The sequence below is a fragment of the Chiloscyllium plagiosum genome, chromosome 20 (assembly GCF_004010195.1).
Source record: "Chiloscyllium plagiosum isolate BGI_BamShark_2017 chromosome 20, ASM401019v2, whole genome shotgun sequence".
Taxonomy (NCBI): Eukaryota; Metazoa; Chordata; class Chondrichthyes; order Orectolobiformes; family Hemiscylliidae; genus Chiloscyllium; species Chiloscyllium plagiosum.
Genome location: NC_057729.1, coordinates 14,664,310 through 14,686,398, shown reverse-complemented (window position 1 = coordinate 14,686,398; position 22,089 = coordinate 14,664,310). Strand labels below are relative to the sequence as shown.

Sequence of the window (22,089 nt, the reverse complement as noted above, 5' to 3'; positions counted from 1 at the left end):
GGTGTTGGTTAGGTCCTAGCTGGCTTGCCTGACCCAGCTGGTACTTGAACTCGTGGGCTGAATTCATTGAGCACCTGCACTGATTTCTATGTCAGGCTTTCTCAATGAGTATCTTCTTTGGCATGTATGGTAAGATAGAAAATTGTATATTAATGGGCAAGTTGCAGCATTAGTGAGGCGCTCAATAAGCAACAATCCCCTGACATTGACAGCTTTTCACTGCCTAGTGATAATCTTATCTTACTGCTCAGCAAATGCATAAAAGATGTAACATGGTGCCCCTAACATTGAGATGAATCTCACAAATTTAACTTTGTATTGCTCATGTTGCTCATGCCCTTAAATGATTCTGCCCATAATGATTAACATCCTGCCCAATTAAATACATTGCCAACTTAATCAGGACTTCATTGTAAAAATGGTGTGACTTACTTTTATTTATTTCCCAACATAGAGATGATATGTTTCAAATAAAAATGTCTACAGCCTTTATTAAGAAATGTTTCCTGAAGTCTATGTTGAATATGCATGCTTTTAATTCTATTTCTAGCCTTTCTGCAAAAACCTCTATTTTACCTCTGTTTTACTGCAGACTCAGTGTAATGGCTCCAATGTAACCAACTGCAACAATGCATTAATCTAAAATGCAAACAGAATGGATGAAGCACCGAAGGGAGACCAGGCACCACTTTACAGCCATGGTCATTGATTCATGTGTATAAATAACATGCATTATTTGAACTGGTTTTATTGACAAACTAGAAGGAGACACATGAAGAATAGTCTTACATTTGGCAAAAGGATTGTTGGCAAATTGATGTCTTGTTAATATAAAAAATTGGTAATGGTTTAGAATGAAACATTTGTGCGTGGTAGCAAGAGTGATTGCCAGGTTAGTAATATAGAAATTGATTTTTAAATGTTTTATATCTTAGAGTTATACGATGTTAAAAGTGTAATGAAATGGCTGTGCTATACTTCTCCTCAGGGAACATACACAGTACTTATCACAAATTTGGATGTCAACCAGAATAGATTGTCAGCATCAGCAAGGAGTGTTAGACTGAGACAGCATACCCCCTCCTCAATAAAACTGAATGCACAAAAGTCACAAATTTAGATACGACTTTTTTAAGCTTGTGAGTACAATGTGTTGTATTGGTCTAGATCAAATTAACCATGTGGGCCAATGATAAGTATACGTGCCCAATGGTTTACTCTTCTTTTGCTGATGCAAGCATTCAGCCTTTACATTTTTTGCCACTCAATTATTCAAAAATAAAGCCCCTGGAAATCAATCAAAAATTGTTGCTTCCATTAGATCAATGGCAGAATCAGAAGAAAAAGGCCTTTAAAATTTGCAAGATGAATTACACTAATTTGGTGATGCTGGTAATACAGAACCACTGGCCATCTGATTGGCTAGCAGCTCCTCAAGGCTTGCTTTGTCCCAAGATAGGGATGAACATCATTGCTCCCAATATTAAGTTGCTATGGGACAGTGCTGGGGATTAACCACACATGAGTATTTATACTTGGTCAGGGATTGTGGAGCTCTGAAAAATCTACCCCTTGTGATTTACTGCATAGTTTTAAACAAAATCATTAAGGACGTCACTGGCCCATCTGTCCTTGTCCTTGAGAAAGAGGAATGCAGACTTCTTGAACTGCTGCAGCCCAACTGATGAAGGTACACTCAAAATGTTCTTTGGAAACATGTTTCACTCAGCGACACTGAAGGAATGACAGTATTCCTGAAATGGATGATGAGTGGTTTGGAGGGGGACTTGTGAGGATCCCATGGATCTACTTCTTTTCTCCTTCTGAATGGTTCAGCTCATGGGTTTGAAATCTGCATTCTAAGAAACCTTGGTAAATGTTTGCAAAGCATCCTGTCAATGGTACACACTGCTGATACTCAGCATCAGTGGGAGACTGACTGTTTGTGGATAAAGTATGCATTGGTATTGTGGTTTCCAATTGTTGGGCTATCTGTTGGCTGTCATGTTAATATGAAAATAACAACTCTTTTAATTTTTCTTGCTAAAGTGCTTATTTTAATTTTGTCGGCTTGAGTATCAGTATTTAGTGCATTAGTAGTTCACTAGAAAGTTGTACAAATGATTTTTCTCTGTTGCCATTTTCTTCTGTGCAATAATTAATTAACAACATTTATTTCTCCAAAGGATAATGTTATCTTGCAGATCTCTGAATTAAATGTCATTCCTGAAATGAAAATCACACCTGTTAGGCTAAATAAATTGTGATTCTGCTATATACTATGGACTGGAATATGTTCACCTTGCCAGTGTGTTTGAAGATGGGTTTTAAAGAAGAGTCCATAAAATGAAAAAATGGGACTTGGCTGCTTCCTTCTCATCCACCAGGATCTGTCTCCTGTTTTGCGACTAGTTGCACAGGGTTTGGGTGGTCCGCCTGCTCTTGAATCTTTTGAGGCCCTGACATGATCAACTTGAGTGCCCATCCCATTTCTGCTGCTTTTGTACCTATAGTTAATGGTGGAAGTGGTGGTGATAGGAGGAAAGAATGTGGTCCAGGGGTGAGGGGTGTTTGGGGGAGGGTGTTGGCTCTAACCAAGCTGCTGGACTGGCCAACTTTTACCAGGCATGGAGGGGTGAGCCCTTTTAGGAGATCCTGTGCACATCATGGACTCCTCCAAAGGTTATATCCGTCTTTAAATTTGTTCCTCTGGCCTCTGAACTCTCATCCCCCATATTGCACATCCCCTCACTAGGTTCTACTGATAAACTGGACTTACACAATCCAGTTGATACACTTTGTAATTTTCTATACGTAAGTCCACCTAACATATACCAAAGAGAATTGTGTACTAGTTGGGACAGATGTCTTGAAGTTCATTTACAACACTAACAACCGACACAGCTACAATATCACAAACTGACACATATGATTTGGGTTCTGTTTTTATTGCAGTTACTATTCGTTATATAACTGATTGACTGAAAACACCTCATTGATTCCCTGACAAATGACTAAAGATGGGATACCTTTATACCTCTGTAATAGATGTTGTAATATCATGTAATTCTTTTAAAGTTACCGGTCCATATGGTTTGAGATCTATGCCATAATACAACATCCATCTCAATAAACTTCTTTGGGACCTAATTAGTTCCAGCAGTGACTACTGTTCAAATCTGATCCTGCTAGAATAAAAAGTAAAGGTTAAACTGCCATAATCTCATAGGGCTGCTTTCTCATTAGAGAGAGACAACTGGTGGTGATTTAACCTGAAACTCACAATGCCTTAGGTAAGGGGGGAGATTGAGAAGATGAAATCTTTTTGATAAACCATAGCTCCTTCTGAAATTGAACCCACATTGTTGACATTGCTCTGCATTACAAGGCAGCTCTCTAACTGCTGGGACTGTGGAGTAAACAGATTGTCTGGTAGCTCTTTAAGGTGGGATCTGACTCAAAATAGGTGTGGAAGTCTCACACTGAGCCAATCAATGCCCTGCTAAATGTGTTAAATGCCTTTGGGCAGCTGATGAATTCATAGCAAAGTTGGAGCAGAGAGAGAGGAAATGGGTACCTGATGAAATTCATGATGTTAAAATAAAGTAGAACTCATCTGTGATGAACTTGTGTCTCAGGTGCTGGAGAGATAATGAGGGCAGATGATGTCCTGTTCAGAACATATTTATTGTAAACATTATGAAGCTTCTAAAGTAAAAGAAACAAGCCAACTATCTATCTATTGGAAGTGCCTAAAGCACTGAAATATTTATGTATCAGTGGCTACAATATGCAAATATTCCCAGTGATATGCAAATAGGAGTAACATGTTTTAAAATGAAGGTAAAAACACTTAATGGTTTCATCTGAAATTACACTTTCTTATTTTAACATTGGTATGAACCCACTTCATGTAACTGGGCTACCACCTCTTATAAAATAGTTGATTAAAAAATTACAGACAAAGCTGTTGAAAATTTGCACACTGTATCCCATATCATCAATTCAAGGCGCGAAGATTCTTTTCCAGTTTTTCCATTGGATCAAGCATTAATTCACCAACTAAATCATCAGAAATACTGACAATTCACTAAAACTTGCATCTTATATGGAAAATAAAAAAATGCAGGAGTCTTTGGGTATCTTTTGAAGAGTTCAACTCAATTGGTAGATTTGCAATGCAGTGTGACACTAACAGTGTGGGTTCACTTCCTGCACTGGCTGAGATTACCACAAAGGACTTTCCTTCTCAACCTCACTTTATGCCTAAGGCATAATGATCCTCATATTAAACCATTGCCAACATTTCTGACTCTCTGACTCTGAGAAAGAAAGCACAAGACTATACCACCTTTTTATTGCATAATATTGGCTATTGGATATTTTTGAAAAATGCGTCATTAATTTATTTCGTGTTTGATCAAGACTTTTACATCATGCCAGTGAATAAATCCATTGAACACTCTGCGTTTACCAGAATTGTATTTATCCAATGATTTGTGTGTTAACTATCCATCTCCATATCACTGTAATAATGGCTGAACCAGCACAAAACAAAATACCATGGATGCTGGAAATCCAATGTTAATACAGAAAATTCTGGAAATACTCCACCACATAAATGATTTGGATGCGAGCATAAGAGGTACAGTTAGTAAGTTTGCACATGACACCAAAATTGGAGGTGTAGTGGACAGTGAAGAAGGTTACCTCAGATTACAACAGGATCTGGACCAGATGGGCCAATGGGCTGAGAAATGGTAGATGGAGTTTAATTCAGATAAATGCGAGGTGCTGCATTTTGGGAAAGCAAATCTTAGCACGACTTATACACTTAATGATAAGGTCTTAGGGAATGTTGCTGAACAAAGAGACCTTGGAGTATAGGTTCATAGCTCCTTGTAATTGGAGTCGCAGGTAGATAGGATAGTGAAGAAGACATTTGGTATGCTTTCTTTTATTGGTCAGAGTCTGTTTTCCCTGGAGCATCGGAGGCTGAGGGGTGACCTTATAGAGGTTTACAAAATTATGAGGGGCATAGATAGGGTAAATTGTCAAAGTCTTTCCCCTGGGATGGGAGAGTCCAGAACTAGAGGGCATAGGTTTACGGTGAGAGGGGAAAGACATAAAAGAGACCTGAGGGGCAACGTTTTCACACAGAGGGTGATACGTGTATGGAATAGCTGCCAGAGGAAGTGGTGGAGTCTGGTACTATTGCAACATTTAAGAGGCATTTGGATGGGTATATGAATAGGAAGGGTTTGGAGGGATATGGGCCGGGTGCTGGCAGGTGGGACTAGATTGGTTTGGGATATCTGGTCGGTGTGGACAGGTTGGACCGAAGGGTCTGTTTCCATGCTGTACATCTCTATGACTCTATGACTATGTATGATGACAGGTGTTTAAAGAAAAACAGACACACTAGGCTAAATTTGTAGCAATGTGTGGCAAAAAACAAATTTCATTGTATCAACTTGGCCATAACCAATGGCAGGTTACATCACTCAATCTTCTAATTTTCAGCTCATTCATGATGTGAGCAGAGTCTCTGACATGCTTCTCAGTGGACCGCATAGTGAGTGAGATGAAAGGTCTTGCTCCTGCCAGGAATTTCCAGCCTCTGGCATCATTTTTAATGCTGAGCTCCATGCCATTCAGAAACCAGGAACTGCTTTATACTTCATGGGATTTGTCCTTAAACACTGAACCAATGTTGCAGAAGAAAATCAAGCTTATTTCCTGTTTCACTGGGAAAGCTCTCAAATGGCTGATGGACACAAGTCAGACATCTTCCCAGCTAATAGTGGAAAGCAGTGACACAACCTGACCCAACCAGCTGGGCAGAGATATCAACACAAGTCAGTGCCATCTCCAAGTGAAAAGAATGAAGATCAAAGATCTCCTGTGCTCTGCAAAGGTAAGTGGGCAGGGGTGATCAGCATCAACAGCAAGATGAGAGAGGGATGAGGGACCTTGACCTCCCTCTGGATCCTTTTCTCTCAAGTAGACAACGTCATGTCGGTGGGCACCCTCAGAGAGAAGGATCAATAGGCAGGTACCTGGCAGCAGCAGCTCAGGATAACCACAAGATCCTAGCACCTCCTTTCCCCCCAGGATCCCCACCCTCTTCTGCCTCCACTTGTGATCCCAAAGTTGTTCAAGACAAGAGAGAATGAGTCTGCACTTGGTAAGGAGACATTCGGCAGGGCTGAGTTGTTTCACCATTGTGAAAGATGAGGAGATTCTTAGTTCATCCCAAGAAGAAAGAAGTTGCAATTGCTAACAATCTGAAGAAAGGTCACTGGACCTGAAACATTAATTCTGCCTTCTCTCTACAGGTGTTGCCAGACTTGCTGAATTTCTACAAGAATTTCTGTCAGATTCTAGATTAGAGTGGTGCTAGAAAAGCACAGCAGATCAGGCAGCAGCCGAGGAGCAGGAAAATCGACGTTTCGGGCAAAAGCCCTTCATCAGGTTTCCAGCATCTGCAGTCCTTGTTTTTACCTAATTTCTGTCAGATTACCAGCAACCATTGTTCTTTGCTTTATTTTCATAACTGCCAAGCATTGTTCATTTCTAACAAATAACTAACTATTTGAATGCAGGTGGTATCAGATATCAATGATTCTTGAACCTTAATGCAGTGATTGATCCAACCAGGTGGACATCATAGAATACGAGTTCTCTGATTGAGGCTGTTAATCTGATCCAATCAGGGTGCCCTAGCTGACAGATAAGAACAAGAGTGTAAGATATCCTGTTCACTCCGAGAGCTGACTTTGAGGGAGTCAGATCAATGTCAAGATGGGACATCAACCTCTATGGTGTTACTTCACTTAACTTCAAGGAGTGGAACACCCCAAGGCATTGTATGGTAATGCAGATGGCACTGAGGCTAAAGCAATATCCATAGAATAAACCAGGGATTGGCCTGCATACCTCATTCCATATCTTATGTAAAGCATGTGGAATCAATGAAGATTTCATGAAACACTAATCCTATATACTACATAGGTTTTTCAAGGGAGTGTATTGACATTCAAGGCTTGGAGATGTTACATCTCCTCAGTTCCTCATAATGGAGCTGTATGCTGAGAAAAGCTATACAAAATACAACCCCTCGCAGGTTTAACACTATCATAGAGATGTTCACATTTTTAAGGTGACTGTCATAATGAACTTCAATTACAATGTGTTTCATCTAAAAAGAATACTGCCAATAGTTGACAGCAGAAATAAATCCAGTCCTTGTTGAAGGGAGAAGCTCTGGAATGCCACACCTGATGAGGTATCAATGAAGAATTAAAAAGAGAAAATACACTGCAAGATGAATTTGTAATCTCATGGGACTAATTTGATTTTGAACTTGATGGTAAAGAAAGAGAGCATGGTGGGAAAGAGATATTTTTGCATTTTTCTTTGTTTTTAAGAATACTTAAGAATTGGGAATTAAAAGCCAGTTTCAAACCTGGACTGTGCATGTGAGTGTGCCAAATGTGCACTGTGAGGTTCGCGACTGAAAAAACCTCTAGTCATTCCTGTGCCACAGATTAAAAATAAAGAAAATATCTTTCTATTTATTGGAAGCCAGAAAGCACGCAAAGCTCCTGCTCAAAGTAAACAGGACAAAGGACTTTTAATTAACCTGCAAAGTCAAGCATCTCAAAATCACCCACTCATCAAACAACATCAGTGCTACAGGCATCACCCAACTCAGAGACTGATCGGTATGTCATTTTTAACTTTATTTTTGGGCTCACCTCTCATTTCTAACGTGTGTTATATTTTACGCTATTGTAACAAAACCTACTTGTTCATTAACTCAAGAGAGTGCATGGATTTTATGAATTTACAAAAATTTTAGTAAGGCTTTCAACAAGGTCCTTTGTGGTGGGCTTATCCAGAAGATTAAGACGCATGGCATTCATGGTGACCTGGCTGTGTGGATTCAGAATTGACTTGCCAGTAGAAGACAGAGGGTAATAGTGGAAGTGTTTTTCTCAGGCTGGAAGTCCATGATTAATGGTGTTTCACAGGAATCTGTACTGCAATCTCTTCTGTTTGTGATATATTTAAATGATATATATGAAAATGTAGATGGGTAGGTTAGTAAGTTTGCAGATTATACAAATATAAGTGGAGTGTGGATAGTGTAGCAAGATGTCAAAGGATACGGCAGGATATAGATCAGTCGGTGATATGGGCAGATGGAAATTAATCTGGTTAAGTGGGTGGTGATGTACTTTGGGAGATCAAATATTAAGGAAAAGTATACAGTTAATGGAGGACTCTGAACAGCACTGATGTATAGAAGGATTTTGGGGTTCAACTCGAGCCCTCTGAAAGTGGTCACACAAGTAGAAAGGATGGTAGAGAAGGCAAATGACATGCTCTCCTTTATTGGTTGGAGAATTGAATATAAGAGTCAGGATGTCATATTGTAGCTTTAGTTTGGCCACACTTCGAGTATTGTGTTCAACTCTGATTGCCACATTACAGGAAGGATGTGGAGGCTTGGAGAGGGTATAAAAGAGGTTTACCAGGATGCTGTCTGGATTAGACAATATGAGGTATAAGGAGAGGCTACAAAAACTCAGGTTGTTTTCTCTTGAGCAGTGGAGGCTGAGAAGAGACTTTGATAGAAGTTCATAAAATTGAGATGCATAGATAGGGTTGATGGTCAGAATGTTTTTCCCAAAGTTGTAATGTCTAATATTAGGGGCATGCATTTAAGGTGAGATGGGGAAAGTTCAAAGGAGATGTGAGAGGCAAGTTTTTTTTACATAGGTAGTGATAGCAGTCTGGCACACAGTGCCAGGGGTGGTAGTCAAGGCAGATATGATAAAGGCATTTAAGGGACTTTCAGATAAGCATATGAATGTGTAAGGAATGGAGTGATATGAAGGACAGGCAGAATGGATTAGTTTAATTTGACATCATGTTTGGCAAAACATCATGGGCCATAGGGCCCATTCCTGTTCTGTACTGTTCTTTGTTCTATGTTAAGGTTTGGTTAAATTAGCTCCTTTTAAAACATTATCATTTAATCTGGATGAACAACTATTGCCAGGGCAAGAAGCGACTTTAATTGGTCAATTAAAGGCCTCAACTGGTGTGAAGGTGGACAAACCATCTTAGGCTTGCCCACCAAGACTAAAATCAGGGGAACCAGAGAAGGCAGTGGACAAATCATCTGCAGAATATTCTGGACCCTTGCCATTGCTCACTGCCACTGAACTTGTGTTACTATTCCTCTAGGCACATAAATTCAAATCCTAAAACAGAATGCTGGAACTTTAAAAATTCAGTTGTTTAAAATTAGTTTCAATAATGTTCAACATGGAACTTCATAGTTGTATAAACCCATTTTGTTCACTAATGTTCTTTGAGGAAGAAAATCTGATGTGCTTACCTAGTCTAGTCTACATGTGCATCAGGGAGTCACAGCAATATGGTTGACTCTTAACTGCCCTCTTAAATGGCCAAGTAAGCCAATTAGTTATGGATAAGTTAGAAATGGGCAACAAATTCTGACCTTGCCACTGATGCCTACACCCAATGAATGAATGCACTGTAAGGATCAGTGCTGTAGTCTCAGCTATTTACAATATACATTCTCAATAGAGCAACTGAATGTAATATGCCCAAGTTTAGTGACAATTTATTTTTAAACTGATTCATGCAATGAAAACATTGCTGGTTGGGCCAGCATTTGTTGCCCAGAGGGCAGTCAATCACAGTGCTGTGGGTCTGGAGTCACAGATAGACCAGACTAGGTAATTCCTTCCCTGAAGGTCATTAGTGAACTAGATGGGTTTTCCCATCATTTAGCAATGGATTCATGATCATCGTCAGACTCTCAATCCCAGTTTTATGTTGAATGCAAGTTCTATCATCTGCCACAACAGGATTCAAAACTGGGTTCCAGGGCCATTACCTCGGTCTCTGGATTAATAGTATTGTATGGTGCGACTGACTATGTGGAGTTTGCACATTCTCCCAGTGTCTGCGTGGGTTTCCTCTGGGTGCTCCCGTTTCCTCCCACAGTCCAAAAATGTGCAGGTTAGGTGAATTGGCCATGCTAAATTGCCTATAGAGTTAGGTGAAGGTGTAAATGTAGGAGAATGAGTCTGGGTGGGTTGCACTTCGGCGGGTCAGTGTGGACTTTTTGGGCCGAAGGGCCTGTTTCCACACTGTAAGTAATCTAATTAATATCAGTAGGCCGTTGCCTCCCCCTATAAAGCTAAATGTGAAAGTAAGCTGTGAGGAGAACACTGAGATGAGATATTGGCTAGTGTAGCACCAATTGTCTATGTGCTACGAATACCTGACAACAATCACAGTGTTTCCCAGCTCCACTCTGCTTCCAGAGCAGTCCCACATGATGTTCTGTTTCTGGAAGGATGCACTGTGGGCATCCGCTGAGTTCATCAGAAGGCTCTGAACAAACACTATCCTGAGAATACATAACCCAATTAACTGAAGTAGTGCCAGTACTCTTCATTGCAGTAAAACTTTGAGGGCAATGGATCTGTTGCTTTGCAAGCAGCAAGCAGCAGGAACCAAGATGCAAGGTAGACACTCCACTTAGGTTTTTAAAAGGACCAGACTTCAAAATTACAAGTAAAATAATTTGTTTTGAACTCCAAGGTGAAGATACTGCCAACTGAATTCTGGCTCATACTTATAGAGTTGGAAACTCAGCTCAGAGACAAACAGAAGTCATGGTTTCAAACAGTCTTGTTCTGTCTCAGATAAAGTAATAGAATTGCATTCAGTAACATTTTTCTAACTGAGCTCTTCAGAGAGGAGAGACAGTACATGAACCTTGGCTCTTGGTATTCTGAACAATTTGATAGTTGGAGTGTGAAAATGCAGTTATGAGAGTTTTTCTGGTCTTAGCTTTAGCTTTTCATGTTATACTCCAGCCATAGTTTAGCTTAATAGCGATATTAATGTTAAAGTCATGCTGTGTACTATTAGTAACATACACAAATGCACTTTCTAAAATTTGTTTGTCTCTTATTTTAACCAAGCATTATCTATTTTGCAAAATTCCTTGCAAATTTTCTCATTACTTATTTCATACTCAGTAATGCCACTTTCATTATCTTGGATTTGGCTTCCTCCCATCCAAAGGTTATTCAAAAAGATTTAACCAGGCTACACTTAACAGAAAACATTTGCAAACAGTGATTTGGAGATGCTGGTGTTGGACTGGGGTGTACAAAGTTAAAAATCACACAAGACTAGGTCAGAGTCCAACAGGTTTAATTGGAAGCACACTAGCTTTCAGAGCGCCGCTCCTTCATCAGGTGGTTGTGGAGGACACAATTGTGGCTTCCACAACCACCTGATGAAGGAGCAGTGCTCAGAAAGCTAGTGTGCTTCCAAAGTTTGGGTGAAGATTTGTAGCTCGGGTGCTCGTTGTTGTGGTTCTGTTCGCCGAGCTGGAAATTTTTGATTCAAACGTTTCGTCCCCTGTCTAGGTGACATCCTCAGTGCTTGGGAGCCTCCTGTGAAGCGCTTCTGTGGTGTTTCCTCCGGCATTTATAGTGGCCTGTCCCTGCCGCTTCCGGTTGTCGATTAAACCTGCTGCTTCCAATTAAACCTGTTGGACTATAACCTAGTCCTGTGTGATTTTTAACTTTGCAAACAGTAGAGATGATTTAAAGATAAGGGGAAGGGTTGGGGAATACTTATCCCTAATACAGCAGTCTGTGAAGGGTTTTGAGATTTTTGACCATTTTGCCATGGAAGGATCTGACCAAGTTTTATAGCAAATTACAGTCTGCTTTTATATTCAGCTTACAGTTGTTTAAAATTTGCTATGAACTCAGTTTGGACTATGAGAATGGAGGAGATGGGGGTAAAAATCAGCATTAGAGTAAAAACAGATGGATCATTCTATGGAATGTTGTCATTTAAATCCCTATATGATCTAGTCAGAACAGGATGGTACTCATTGAATCCCTACAGTGTAGAAATGGGCCATTCAGACTATCCCATCAGCATCTCATCCTGACCCATCCCCTACCCTATTCCCATTGCAACATTTCTTATCACCAATCCACAATGGGCAATTTTATCATGGCCATTGCACCTAATCTGCACATCTTTGGACTGTGGGAGGAAACCAGAGCACTGACAGGAAGACCATGCAGACACAAGGAGAACGTGGGAACTCCTCACAGACAATCACCGAATGCTGGAATTGAACCTAGGTCCTTGATATTGTGAGGCAGCAGGGCTAACCACAGAGCCACTGTTAAGGGCATTTCAGGATAGCTGTGACAAGCTCTCTCTCAGGGAGCAGTACCTGGTTTAATTGGTTGCTTTATTAGATAACCTTTTAAAGATAAAGGGGAAGGGGTTTAACTTCCAGTCTAGGAAGAGTACAAGAGTGACAGGTCCTGAGTTATGTTCTGGGTGAATGCTGGAAGGTTTGTTGAGGGCAACAATGAGATCACCATACCTCATAGATAATGCAAAGAAGCAACCAGGCTTTAAAGTATGAAAATCTTGGCCAAGAAATTATAAATGAACTATACGTTCAGACTCGCCCCCGGGCGAGGCCCCCACTTCATCACAGTTCCAGACAGTTAACCCAAATTGTTGAACGCCCGGTGAAAAGGCACACTCTGCTCCCCTTATTCATTCATGCATCCCCTTAGCTTGTTCATCAAGATACCATGTTGAGTGTTAAAAGTACAAATGTTAGGATTCATTTTGTCAACCCCATAAACTTTAGTAGCAGGCCAATTTTCTACGTTAGTTCTGGCAAATGGCAGCAGCACCTGTCCATGTTTTGGATGGAAGTACTCAAATGAGTTAGTAATGATGTGATGATGCTATCTGTCCTCGTCTCTCTTAGTTTTGCTCTACTCATTTCTACTCATTAGACAGACATCAAAGATTAATAAGTATCTGGATAGAGCATAACTTTAATGATCTAAACAGAAGTATTTGTCAAAAATGATCAAATCCTTTGACTTTAATGGCAATAAAGAAGTAAAATGAGTTGCTAATTTGTTATTTCATAATATACATTACCTAAAAATTCAAAATTACCTCCATTAAGTCAACATTTCTCATCAAAGTAATTATAAACTATGTAATACAGAAAAGCCAGTGTCATGAAATTATATTGCAGCATGCATTCCTGAGGGAGAACCCTTGCCAAATTTGGAGGCTTGAATGCTTAACAAGTTATATACCTACAATAAAAAAGCAGAGGATAGAATGTTATATAATGATCCTAGTATTCATTCACCAAGATCCCATGGCATAGCTGCAGGGCCATCTTTTTATTTAGTGACTTGCTGTTTTGTGAAAGATGTGTTTGAATTGTGGAGACTTTCTTCTTTAAAATGAAACAAAAGTTTGCGCTCTGAAAGAATATGCAAATGCTTACCTCCACAGTAACACACTTCAAATTATTTAGACGTTGTGAATGATGCAACGTCAAACAACGCCTGCACGCACTTAACATGCCTGGAGAGCTGCCATTAGGGGTGGGGGTGAGGAAGCAAGAATACTGCAGCAAGCCAACCCATCATTGAGTAGGGAATTTGATCTCTTAGCTCATTTTTCTCTGAATTCCAGAAAGCAACACCTTGTGCATGATTCTGTTTGGCGTGAAGTAGTTATAAAAAAAAACACTTTAATTGTTGATAGGCAAATCACAGTAAAAAGTGTCTTATTTTACACATCATTTTCATTATAATATGTCAAAGCCACAATGTTAAATTTCTAATTTTAGTAAGTCATTTAAGGATCTAAAACTCTGAAACCTCAAGTATTTAAAATGTAGCTTAAGCTTTACACTATATAAAATTAAATATACAATAATAATTTCTTCAGTGTTTTTTTTAAAATACTTCTTCTATAAAGTTATCCTGCTTGACTTTGATCAATCTTACAGTTGTGTAAAATTGTGATGTTAAAGTTGGTCTGTATCCCGAATATAAAGGGAAACAAAGGCAAATTTTATGTTAGACATGTGCACATGGCAGTTGTAACTAAATCACAAAAACATTTTAGTCATAGATCTGTACAGCACAGAAACAGACTCTTCAGTCCAATTCGTCCATGCTGACCAGCTATCCTTAATTAATTTAATCCCATTTGCCAGCATTCAGTCCATATCCTTCTTAAACCCTTCCTATTACCATACCCATTTAGATACCATTTAAATGTTGTAATAGTATGAGCTTCCACTACTTCTTCTGGCAAATTATTCTATATACACACTATCTCCTGTGTGAAAAAGTTGCTCCTTAGGTCTTTTTAATTGTTTCCCCTCTCAGCTTAAACCTATTATCTGTAGTTTTTGACTCCCCACTCCAGGGAAAAGACCTTGGCTATTTATCCTATTCATGCCCCTTCTGATCTTATACAGGTTTGTAAGGTTACCCCTCAGCCTCTGATGCTCTGGAGAACATAGCCCAAGCCTATTCAGTCTCTCCCTACAGCTCAAACCCTCCACGCAACATTCTTGTAAATTTTTGTGAACCCTTTCAAGTTTCATAACATCCTTCCTATAGCAGGGAGACCAGAATTGAATGCAGTACTCCAAAAGTGGCCTAACTAATGCCCTGTAAAGTTGCAACATGACCTCCCAACTCTTACACTGACTGCACTGACAAATAAAGGCAAATATACCAAACAGCTTGGAGTAAGTGAGGACTGCAGATGCTGGAGATCAGAGTCAAGAGTGTGGTGCTGGAAAAACACAACAGGTCAGGCATCATGAGGAGCAGGAGAATCAATGTTTTAGGCATAAGCCCTTCATCAGGAATGAGGTGTCATCTGCAAACTTACTAACAATACCTCCTGTGTTCACATCCAAATCTTTTATATAAATGATGTGTCCCAGATCTTATTATAGTGCAGTAGGAGTCAACCATTGTCAATTAGGACTGCAACAAAACTATCATTTTTGTTTCTAGATTCTGTTTCAAATTATCATCCATTCCCGATGAAGGGCTTATGCCCGAAATGTCGATTCCCCTGTTCCTAGGATGCTGCCTGATCTGTTTGTGCTTTTCTAGCACCACACTCTCAATACCAAACACCACCTTCACTATCAAAAAGAGAAACTGCTAGAAAAGCTCAACAGGTCTGGCAGCATCTACGAAGAGAAGTCAGTGTTAATTTTTCATGTCTGGTGATCTTTGCTCAGAACACTTTTGAGGAAGAGTCTCCGGCCTGGAAAGGTTAACTCTGATTTCTCTTCACAGATGCTGTCAGTCCTGCTGAGCTTTTCCAGCAAATTCTGTTTTTGTTTCTGATTTACAGCATCTGCCGCTATTTTGGTTTTTATTTGGCCTTCTTCACTATCCTGTCTACAGGGGATTCCATTTTTAAGGAACTATAAACCTCCATTCCAAGGTCTCTTTGTTCAGCAGCACTCCCCAGGACCTTTGGGTGTATAAATCCTGCCCCCTGATTTGCCTTTCCAAAATGCAGCACTTCGCATTTATGTAAATTCAACTTCATCTGTCATTTCTTAGCCCATTGGACCATCTGAGCAAGGTCCCATTGTATTCTGAGGTAACCTTCTTTGCTCCTCCAGTTTTGGTGTCATCTGCAAACTTACCAACCATAACTCCTGAATAAAAAACAAAGTTCAAAGAAAATTTAAAGCCCAGGAACAGGCCCTTCGGCCCTCCAAGCCTGTGCCAATCCAAATCTACTGTCTATACCTATCACCCAATTCCTTAGGATCTGTATCCTTCTGCTCCCCACATACTCATGCATCTGTCCAGACGCATCTTAAATGAATCTACCGTGCCTGCCTCTATTAGCTTTGCTGGCAATGCATTCCAGGCACCTATCACCCTCTGTGTAAAGTACTTTCCGCCTGTATGTTTCTCCTCTCACTTTGAACGTGTGACCTCTCATTATTGAATCCCTTACCCTGGAAAAAGCTAATCTCCATCCACCCTGTCTATATGTTTCATGATTTTGTAGCTCTCAATCAGGTGCCCCCTCAATCTCCTTTTTTCTAATGAAAACAATCCTAACCTACTCAAGCTCTCTTAATAGCTAGCACCCTCCCTACCAGGCAACATCCTTGTAAACCTTTTCTGCACCCTCTCCAAAGCATCCACATCCTTTTGGTAATGTGGCAACCAGAACTGTACACAGTATTCTAAATGCAGCTGAACCAAAACTACAATTTTAACATGACCTGCCAGCTCTTATACTCATTACCCCATCAATGAAGACAAGCATACCATATGCCTTCATGACCGATCTATCCATCTTCAGGGTACAATGGACCTGACCTCCCAGATATCTCTGTACATCAACTTTTCCCAAGGCTCTTCCGTTTACAGTACAGTTCACTCTAGAATTAGACTTTCCAAAAGGCATCATGTCACATTTGCCTGGATTGAACTCCATCTGCCACTTCTCCTCCCAACTCTCCAGTATACCTATATTCTCCTCTATTCTTTGACAGACCCCTATGCTTTCTGTTACTCCACCAATCTTCGTGTCATCTGAAAACTTACTGATCAGACCAACAGTGCCCTCTTCCAGATCATTTATGTATATCACAAACAACAGTGGCCCCAGCACTGATCCCTGTGGAACACCACTGGTCACCTTTCTCCATTTCGCAAAACTCCCTTCAACTACTACTGTCTGTCTCCTGTTAATCAACCAGTTCTTTATCCACCTAGCTAGAACACCCTGCACACCATATGACTGCTGTGTTCACATCCAAATCTTTTATATACATGATGTGTCCCAGATCTATTGTAGTGCAGTAGGAGTCAACCATTGTCAATTAGGACTGCAACAAAACTATCATTTTTGTTTCTAGATTCTGTTTCAAATTATCATGCTCCATATTTTTGTCTTTACTTTCTCTTTTGAGTCATTTATTTTGTGCACATTGTAATTCTTCAGTTTCATCATATTGTTTGGCACCAATTCTCTTTGCTTTTCAATTTCAACATTGAATACAAAAGCAATTGTCACTTTTGAGAATATTGCTTAGGTTATTTCATGCCTTGTCCTAACTAGGTGGAGAGTATACAATGCATGTTCTCCCCATAGTTGCGTCATATTCCTCTGTATATTTACATATCTGAGATGGACCTGTCCAGACAGCCATTTCCAGCACTAGCTGGTAACCACGCTAGTACCAATAGCATGAAGGTGGAAAGTGTGATGATGTAAGGAATGCCACTACCACATTGATACCAAGTGAAGTCATGATTATTAGCCCCATTCACTCCTGACATAGTACAGGCAGCAATTCCCTTCTCTTTAAAAGAGCAATAAGAAATGCACTAGAATGTCCTCAAGTAAGACACTGACATTACTCTATTTCTAAGCACACATGTACTACACTGTTCACAGCCTGGGAGTGGCTAATTATATCTCTTTGAATTGGACACTTTGATTTACAAGGGCTCTTAAGAGGTTTTGCTTTTCTATATATCTTGTGTGAGAGATCAGCAGGCTTTGTAATGTTTACTGATACAGATAAAATGAAACAAGAAAATGGGCACCAATGAACTGCCGGTATATCTATCCACTGGAATTCTGTCACTGCTATGATCACTGCTCTCAGAGACTCTGAGACACTTTGTTACACATAATTATACAGACAAAATCCCTGACACTGCATGATACAGCTGCACAGATAATATATATTTGAAGTTCCTCTCTCTCCATTATTTTAATGGATGGATTCAAGCCTTTATTTTAATCTAGCAAATGTGAAAATCGCAGAGTGGGGAATCTGAAGTTGTTCAGTCTTTCAGGATTGTGCACTTTTTGGCTGCAAGATATATTTCTGTAAAACAATGTTTGAAATAACACAGAAGCTAAACTATTGGAGATATTGGTAATCTGAAATGAAAAGAAAAGAAACTCTCAACAGCCAGGTAGCATCTGTGCAGATTGGAAATTAGCTTAATGTTTCAGATTGATGAGTTTTTGCCGTTCTCTTCATAGAGATACCAGCTCACACTGTAAGTATTTCCAGAACACATTGTTTTAATTTGACACAAAAGCTAACACAAAAATGTTAGCTTAGAGTGATCTGTGGGAGAGGCTATTGCAGTTTGGAGTTCCCCATATACTGTGGAGTTTTAGTATGTGAGGACACCTAGAAATTCATTGTCTGCCCCTACCCTGCCCTCCCCACGCCGCTCCTCATTCTCAAGGGAACCATTTTGAGGAAGCTTCTGAAAACCTTCTTGGTGTTGTACATTGGGCTTCATTGCCAGAAGGTTTGTGTACAGGAGCACGATACTATTGCTGCCATTGTACAAAGACCTTGATGAAACCACACCTGTAGTACTGTGTACATTTTTTGTCATTACCTCAGAAAAGATTTACTTACCATATCATAAGTGCAGAAAACATTCACCCGACTGACTCCTGAGATGGTATTGGTCTGTCATATGAGGACAGATTAAGTCGACTGTGGTAGTATTCATTAGAGTTTGAAAGTTTGAGAGGGATCTCATTGAAACATATGAAATTTCGAAAAAGCTGGACAAACTTTGGACAAAGGATGATGTTCCCCTTACTGGGGTGACCAAAGAATGGATTATGGTTTCAGTATAGGTCATGACAGACTGAGATGAAGAGAAATGTTTTTCACTCAGAAGTGGTGAACCTGTTGAAGTCTCTGTCACAAAGGTTGTGGAGGACAAGTCCCTGAATAAATTTAAGAAAGAATCAATACATTTCCAGGAGTGAGAAATGTTATGGTGTATAGGGGGTGGGAAGGGGCTCAAGAGTCTGGAGAAACCTTGGAGCAGTGCAGCTTGTAGATGGTCACACTGCTGCTATTGTGAGTTGGTGATGAAATGAGATTAAATCAATCCCCCTTCTCTTCTGGTGCTGGATTTGACCTCATTCCTGCCTGCACCGCATCTCTCCCAGGACTTAACCCCACACTCTCTTCCTCTGCACTGTGATACCTCATCTCAAACCATATTCCCCTGGTATCCAGGATCACTCACCTCCTCCATCCTCTTGCTGGTCTAATATTCCCATCTTTCCCTTGCAAGACCCAAAGACCCCAGTGTTCAACTCTGAACCTAATATCACCCAATCACTCCATCCTATCATCAACATTCTATCACTTGTCTATTTTTCCCCTGCCTTCTAATCTTGTCTGGCACCTTACCTATCTGGCATCCTGCCACATACCCACCTGGTACACAACTCACCTGGTACACTTACACTCTAACCATCTGACACCCTACCCTCTCAACACCATACCCTTACACTTACCAATGTACTTCCCCCTTCACAGGAGCTGCCAAAGTGGCTGTCTATGATTTTGAACATTTAAATGATGGAATATGGCAACTAACTGTTGTGAAAAAAGGTTTGACTGCCCCAGCTGTCCTGCACCATGAAGAACCTGTCAGATTTTAGGTATGGCTTCTCATTTTGGAAGGAGCCCTGATAGTAATCTCGTCTCAGAAATGTGAAGCTCTTTATTTATGTTAAAAAGAAGCCAAGTGGCAATCTGACTGATTGCCATTCTTCAGAATATCGTGTCCATCACTTCAGATTCACCTTGTAAAGACTCCAATGAAACTCCACACCAGTGTATCCAACTTTTCCTCTTGGAATAATTCACTCATTCCAAGTATTAGTCCAGGGAATCTTCTCTGAATTACCTACAACATATGTATAACCTTTCTTAATTAAGGAGACCAAAACTGCATGCACTATTCGAGATGTTGTCTCGCCAATGCCCCACATAATTGTATCAGAACATCCTTACTCGTTCCGGTTCTGAAAAAGGGTCTCTTGAACTGAAATTTTAACTCTGATTTCTCTCCACAGATGCCATAGATGCTACTGAGCTTTTCCAGCAATTTCTGTTTCCATTTCTGATTTATAGCATCGCATTTTTTTATCAGTTTATCCTCACTCTTTTATGTTCAATTCTTCTCACAATTAAAGATAGCATTCAATTATTCTCCATAATTATTTGCTGTAACTGCAAACTGACATCTAATGACAAATGCACTAGAGCACCTAGATCTGGGTTTTGGTTTGCTCGCTGAGCTGGATGGTTCATTTTCAGATGTTTTGTCACTATACTAGGTAACATCTTCACATCTTGGAAATGACTGCTAGACCACTCAGACCCCTTGGCATCATGGTAGCTCACAAACCCACCAACACACTAAAACAGCTGCTAATGAACTTGAAAGACTATAAAGACAACAAACAAAACTAATGTCATTTACAAAATACCTTGCAAGAACTGTAACAAACACTACATTGGACAAACAGGCAGAAAACTAGCCACCAAGATACATGAACATTAACTAGCCACAAAAAGACATGACCCTCTCTCACTTTATCCTTACATATGGATGAGGAAGGACACCATGTCGACTGGGACAACACATCCATCCTAGAACAAGCCAAACAGAGACATGCAAGATAATTCCTAGAAGCATGGTATTCCAACCGGACCTCTACCAACAAACACATTGACTTGGATACCATTTACCACCCCCTGAGAAAAATAGCAGGAAATGACATCACCATTGAAAATGCCATCACCACAGGAAATGACATCACCAACCTAAGGAAACCCAAACATATAAATAGAAAGTGGGTTACACCACCAGTGCCTCATTGTAGTATAGTGACGAAACATCTGAAAATGAACCGCCCAGCTCCGCGAGCAAACCTACATCCAGAACCTCAACCTGTAGTGGACACAAAAGCAATATACTTATTCAGTTCTTTATTTTCTACCATTAATTCCTCAGTGTGATGGAAACTGTAGGAATTACATGTAAAACTTTTAATATTATTTGGCAAAAGTTTGAGTTTCTGTTTTATAAATTGCTAACTGGTAAGTTTTGCTGTGCATCTGAAGTTAACTATTAATTTGTAAGTATTTTCTAATCATGGTGATTTATTATGAAAACAGTTTTTGAAGCTTGGCTATAAAGTAAGTGGATTTTTGTCCATTGTTATCAGATGCTTTTTGTTTCTCTTCCATTGTTTTGAAACCCTGAAAAGTAAATATTGAGGCCTCAAGTTTATCAAAGAGTTCTGGAATTTGACTTTCTTTAAGCTTAAGTGAAACACATATAACTGAGAGAGAAACTTTTAGTTTTACTTTTGACTTTGAGTGGGATACTCCTAGAAGTATTCGGAACAGGTTGGCTGTACAGTGCAGTGCTCCTCAGAAGGGAATGACAGATATTGTGGGTTACGTTACCTTGTAGTGAAGAGTTAGAATACAGGTTAGTTCAGAAAGGTTGGGATCCAAGCCCTGAAGTGGTTACTTAAAGATGAGTATAGTGAAGCTCAAATGTGTAGTAGGTCCAGGAAGAAGTAATCTGTCATTCCAGCCTAAAAGCTGATGTCACAATTGAAGTGTTACTTATAGGGAACCTGGCATGACTATTATACAAATAGTATTTTGGGAACTATAGTAGGGAAAAGCTGCTTTGTTTTTCACTTTATAAAGGAGTCTTTTGGGAATAATGAGTTTTGTCGTTTTATTGAGTGTTTAAAAATCAACGTGTTTGCAATATAATTAGGAAGTTTGGATTAATATATTCTACTGTTGTTCCTTTTATAATAAATATCCATTGTTGTTAAAGTGAAATCTGCAATATTGTATACTTACGATTCAGTGAGCGACAACTTTGTTATAGCCAACATAAATCAAAATATGATCTATTAAGCCAATTCTGATTTGGGATCTGACTTGCCCAGTAATAACATCAGGTGGTATCACAAGACCATTCTCACTTTCCACAGGACCCAACACTGAAGATTCCTGAAGCAGGACTCATGCCCGAAACGTCAATTCTCCTGCTCCTTGGATGCTGCCTGACCTGCTGCACTTTTCCAGCAACACATTTTCAGCCCCAACACTCACTTTGTTTACTCTTCCTTTTTAGATGCATGTAGAAACTCTTATTGTTTTTAACATTTCTAAATACATTTCTGTTGTTCTCTAATGTCTTTCCCTATTGACATTTTAGTCATTCTCTACTATTGTTGTGGTTCTGTTCGCCGAGCTGGAAGTTTTTGTTGCAAACGTTTCGTCCCCTGGCTAGGCGA

At 39.8% G+C, this 22,089-nt stretch overlaps 1 long non-coding RNA gene across 1 annotated transcript; it reads right to left on the bottom strand.

The window, feature by feature from the left end:
* Positions 1–1,979: 1,979 nt before the first annotated feature.
* LOC122559901 lies at positions 1,980–21,885 on the bottom strand. Its single transcript, XR_006314586.1, has 3 exons — positions 21,794–21,885; positions 10,322–10,327; positions 1,980–1,992 (listed from the first exon to the last, which is right to left on the bottom strand). It is a non-coding gene; the product is annotated as an uncharacterized LOC122559901 (long non-coding RNA).
* Positions 21,886–22,089: the final 204 nt, after the last annotated feature.